Raw genomic sequence first — 6,170 nt, forward strand, 5'->3', positions numbered from 1 at the left:
CTGTGAGCACAGAAAAGACATTTGTGGTTATTTCATTATAACTGTTATGTTATATTTGTCTGACCTACAAGTGCCTCTTTAATGTAAATGTAAGCAAGATGACTGAATGATCAAAAGCAATGTCAAACTGGCCAAAACACTCAATTTCAGTGGGGGTTGAATAATTTTGGACACAACTGTATATATATATATATATATATATATATATAAATATACAGAGCACAACAGCACAGCAAACAGATAACAGAAAGAAGTTTAGGTAAATAAGTACTTGCCAAATAGATGCCTGGGGTTAAACAGTTTCAAGTCTGATGAGCTAAAAAGGATGCTTTCTGTGTCTCGACTGCTAGTTTCGTTGGTTCATCGCAGGAGACCCTGCTTCTCTCACTCTGCTAGATGTTAAATGCAGAGGGTCCTCACTTTTCTGTCTACACACAAAACATAACAGCCTTTTTTCTACCCAAAATCAACTGGGTGTCTCTTACAACAGAACCCAATTGCCTTATTTGGTCAAAGAATTGTTAGGCAGGGGCTCAGCATCATACACTGATTGCATTCCTGAGGGAGGGGGAAATGAGGGGATAACATTAATACTTCTTAGCACAGTGAGGGCCGTGCCTGGCTCTTGTATGCATGATTGCTACACCTCCCCCCCATCCCCCTCAGGTGATTGCATATGAGTTTAAGAGAAATACCAAAATGCAGAAGTTTGGAGCAAAATGGAGAACCGCGCCTCTCCCTGTGTGCATGATTGTGACACATACTACTGTCCTCTGCATTCTGTGTTACTTACTCCTGCCCGCTGCATTGTGCATTGCATACTATTGTCCTCCTATTGACCTCTGATCTCTGAGTTACATATTACTGACTCCTGCACCCTGCATTATATATTATTGAACACTGCACTCACATTACATTCTACTGACCTCTGCACTCTTCGTTATTTACTCTTGACCTCTGTACTGCATGTTAAAACTACTCACCACTGAACTATACGTATGCTTTATATACTACTGATCCCTGCACTCTTTGTTACTCATGCCTGACCCCTGAATTGTGCGTTACATACAGTAACAACACCCCGAAATCGGTCTGCAAAACATAGTGCAATGTGCAGAATCAGATCGCATAGGTGTGAATACCCATGCAATCCAATTCCAGTGCTGACCCAAAAAAGGGTCCTGCACCTTTCTGGTGCGGATGTGGTGCAATTTGAGCCATACATCATGTATGGCTCAAATCGCACCGCACAAAATTCGCATGTGATTTGCACAGGAATGCGCTGCGGTTCCTGTGTGAAATGCAAAACGTTGCATTTTTGGTTCTATAGACTTTAATGGAGACGCTGCAGAAAAGCATGTAGTGCGTTTTTGTTGAGTTTTGTGTTTTATTCTGCCCAGCAACAAGTTGAAAAAAGAACAAAAAAAAAAAGCGTCAAAAAACACATGTGCAAAAACACAAAAAGCACTGCAGAAAAGGATCAAACACAAGCTGCATAGGTGTAAACCTACCCTACATGAGTAGAAACTGTTCACCCACACAGGGGCGGACAGACCATTTGGAAAATCAGGCACTGCCCGAGGGCCCAGGGTCAGTAGGGGGCCCCATGAGATGCCCCTGGTACCTTTTTCATAGGCTTTTTTGAGTTTGGGCAAGGACACAGGGGCCCCATGATCTCCTATTGCCCGGGGGCCCCATGAGTTGTCAGTCCGCCCCTGCACCCACATTACTTGTGCAAATATATTTCCATGAGTACACATGCTCTTAGCTTAGTAAACAAGGTAAAGCTGTTGTTTAAATACTCAATCATGTGTGGAGGATTTCTCATAAATAGATGACTCAAATGAACAGCTTCACCCTTTAATAAGCTCGCTGCACATTCATTTTACTAAGTGGACAGTCTTAAAATGGTTGTAAACCCGTCCATATAGGCAGTGAAGTGACTGGCCTCAGGTGATACACAGAGATTAAACAAATCCTCCTACATAAATTGTACCTGTTTATCTGCAGTCTTCTCTTCTATACATGCTACATTTATAAAGTTTGTCTGAGAGTTCTGAAAGCAGGGACAGAGAGCAGAAATTACACACTGCAGAGCTCAGTGAGAAGAGTTCTGAGAGCTGATTGGAGGGAAAAGACACACCCCCTCCACACAGCACACAGGGACAGAGCTGAAGGTGTGAATCTACTGGAGGTCCCTCCCCTGTCACCAGGGCTGGAACAAGGGGTGGGCAGAAGGGGCGGCTGCCCTGGGTGCAATGGTTTGCTGTAGGGATGGGGGTGCCTCTCTTCTGTTACAAGGCTGACAGGAGCAGTGATTTTGACAAGCGAGTGACTGCTGGGTGTAGGATCGCCTAGGCTTGCACATCATGACCGGGGGTGAGGGGCAATCGTTTGTGGAAATGAGACCTAAAATGTGACACAAATATAACAATGACAGTGCTGGACAGATGTCACAATAAATTGGGGGAGCTGTAAAAGTTTGTTTTCACTTGAATTCGATATACTCCGCACTCTGTACAGGTCACCCCACACTACAAGATCTTCTCTGGTCCTTTTACAAATAGATATACCCCCCTCCCCCTTCTCTTTTAAGTAATCAATGTTCATTTTCTATGTAACATCACCAAACAACAAAGGTTGTGTTTGATTTAGCTTTCTCCTGTGCTGATAATATTCAATTAATAATTAGCTACCACAATCTAATCTTTGCTACAATCTGCAGCAGGTCACCCACACAGAACGATCCCCACAGGGAAGAATACTAGCAGAATCTCCTATCATCCCTGGAAATATTTTTTTGGGGGATTTAGAACCATGTAGAACATTATACCCTCAAGAACATCAAAGATTTGTCTCTAAAGCTTTTCTGCTGTGCACAGGTACACCCGAGCCGGGGGGACTGATAACTCATGGGGCCCCTGGGCAATAGGGGATCATGGGGCCCCTGTGTCCTTGCCCGCATTCAAACCACACCATAAAAAGCCTATGAAAAATCCTATGAAAGGTACCAGGGGCATCTCATAGGGCCCCCTACTAACGCCGGGCCGTCGGGCAGTGCCGCTCCTGTACCCGAGTATTTCCTACGAAGACCATTGTCACTCTTTGGTCTTAAAGCGGAACTCCACCCAAAAGGGGAACTTCCGCTTTAAGTCTCTGTCCCCCGCTCCCCATTAAGGATTGGCACCTTTGGGGAGCGAGGGGGGGAGTGGGTACCCGAAATTGACAGGTACCCGCTCCCACTTCTGCTGCGATCGCCTAGGCCAGGGGTCTGCAACTTTTAAGACATAAAGAGCCACTTGGACCCGTTTCCGAAGGGAAAAAAAAGACTGGGAGCCGCAAAACCATTGCAACATTTAAAACAAATGCGACACTGCATATATTGTTTCTTACCTTAATGCTATATACAGGATCGTGCAGTTAGCTTCATCCCCCATATAGTAATTCATCCCCCCTATAGTAATTCATCCCCCATAGTAATTCATCCCCCATATAGTAATTCATCCTCCATAGTAATTCATCCCCCATATAGTAATTCATCCTCCATATAGTAATTCATCCCCCATATAGTAATTCATCCCCCATATAGTAATTAATCCCCCATATAGTAATTCATCCTCCATAGTAATTCATCCTCCATAGTAATTCATCCCCCATATAGTAATTCATCCCCCATATAGTAATTCATCCTCCATAGTAATTCATCCCCCATAGTAATTAATCCTCCATATAATAATTCATCCCCCATAGTAATTCATCCCCCCTATAGTAATTAATTCCCCATATTGTCTCAATTCACTTACCTTTGCTCCGCGCGTTCCTCTCGCTGTGTTCCCGCGCTGTGTTCCGGTCTTCAGGGCGGACTGTGAGAGGAGTTCGTCACGCTGCCCCGCCTACATCCTGGCTGCCCCGCCTACATCCTGACAGCTAATGTTCCACGCTCCGCGGGCCGGATTAAAAGAGTCCTGACTTTTGAGGCGGCCGCCCGAGAGGAGGGAGGGGAGCGGGCGCCCGGCACACAGAAGAGCCGCATGTGGCTTGCGATCCGCGGCTTGCCGACCACTGAAACCCTATTGCCTGTCACCTGGTGGGCAGTGTGCTCCGGAGCCGCAGCAAAGATGAAAAAGAGCCGCATGCGGCTCTGGAGCCGCTGGTTCCCGACACCCGGCCTAGGCGATCGGAAGCGGAAGTTGTCCTCCCCCCTCCCCTCCCCATAGTCTTCTGGGACATGTGACAGGTCCCAGAAGACTACAGGACCATTCACAAAGCGCAGCACTTCTCACGCATGCGCAGTGGGCACCCGCTCGCTGTGAGGCCGCAAGTTGTCACAGCCGGGTGCCCACACTGAAGATGCCGGTGCCAGGGAGAGAAGACGGCCTGTGAAACCAGCCGTGGTGAGGACACCGCTGGACTGAGGGACAGGTAATGCCGGCTATACATGGGTCGAAATTCGCGCGATTTTTCATCTGAAAATCGGACCTAAGAATAATTGGGCCGATTTTCGCTCTGTTAGTGGGTCAATGGCACCGGATGATTTTCGTGGTTCCTCCCCTTTTTGGTGATCGGGCATGTTAGAAAATTCGTGAAAACGACTAATTTTTGACTCAATGATGGTCAAATCGTGCAATCTTTTTCCGAAAAGAATATGCGCATGAGCCGTGACCTGGAAGGAACAGAAGTTTCGCCTGTTATATGGGGTGAACTTTATGACTTGGTCGGCCGATTTTCAAAATCATTGATGTCACCATTGGATTACCGAGCGAACGACGTTTTTGATTTTCGGACTAAAAATCGTTCTAAATTTGACCTATGTATGGCTTGCATAAGTGTCTGTATTTTAATACTCAGCAGCTACAGTTTTTGTAGCTGCTGTTATTTTTTTTTTTCCAGGTGGAACTTGCCTTTAAAGTGACTGTAAACCCCCACCTTGTAAAACAACAAATAGAAATGAAAGGCAAAACATTTGTGTATCAATATTAACCCTTTGCCCTCCCTAGGATTTACCCCCCTTCCTGACCAGGCCATTATTTGCGATACGGCACTGCGTTATTTTGACTGACAATTGCGCGGTCATGCAACGCTGCACCTACATGAAATTTACGTCCTTTTTTCCCCACGAATTGAGCTTTCTTTCAGTGGTATTTGATCACCTGTGCGGTTTTTATTTTTTACACTATAAAAAAAAGCGACAATTTTGTGAAAAAACAATATTTTTGACTTTTTTGCTATTAAACATGTCCAGTAAAAAAATGTAACAAATCAAAATTTGTCATAAATTTAGGCCAAAATGTATTCTGCTCCATGTCTTTGCTAAAAAAAAATTCCAAATACGTGTAAATTAATTGGTTTACAAATGGCGGTATAGATACTGGGATTTTTTTTTTTTACTAGTAATGGCGGCAATCAGCAACTTATAGCGGAACTGCAGCGGACATTCTGACACTGGGGGGGGAACTGACTTGGTGTCACTAACATCCCCAGTGACACCAATACAGTGATCAGTGCTAAAAAAAAGCACTGACACTATGCTAAAGGCACTGGGCAGGAATGGGTGATCAAAGGGTTAATTGTGTGAAGGAACTGTTTTACTAGGGGGTGGGGGTGTGTGCTTCACTGTAATCACAATGCTCTGGATGGCTGTGCTGTGCAGGGTGTAGGAGCTGACAGGGAGAACTGTTAGTAAACAAAACAGTCCTCCTCCCCATCGGAGATGCTCGGTAATCACCAGGTGCCGGCGGGTAATCACCAAGCAGGACCCGGTGATTGACAGCCACGGCCACAAATGGCGGCGCGGGTAGGGCATGCGCGCACCCAAAAATCACGTGTATATATACGTGATTTTGCGCACCCCTACAGTCCTGTAGCAATATATCTGCTATAGGGCGCCGGGAAAGCGGTTAAAAAAAAACATTATAAACACTTTCTTTTTTCCTTTTTTATAAGTGATCACATTCCCTCTGTTCTCAGCGGAATAGAGAGCTGGTGGGATTAGAAACAGCAGAACACTGATCTTCCTAGTGAATGACTGTGTGGGGGGGTTAGGACAAGTCTGATCTTTGGAGGAGAGCAGGCTGAGTTTCCAGCACAGATAAAGAACTGACCGTGCTGTGCTCTCATGTCTAGTGTGGTCAGTTTTTAATAGGAAAGCAGAGGACTGGCAGGAACCCCGG

Source organism: Staurois parvus, unplaced genomic scaffold, assembly GCF_062004578.1.
Source record: "Staurois parvus isolate SC_StPar_1 unplaced genomic scaffold, SC_StPar_1.0 ptg000727l, whole genome shotgun sequence".
Taxonomy (NCBI): Eukaryota; Metazoa; Chordata; class Amphibia; order Anura; family Ranidae; genus Staurois; species Staurois parvus.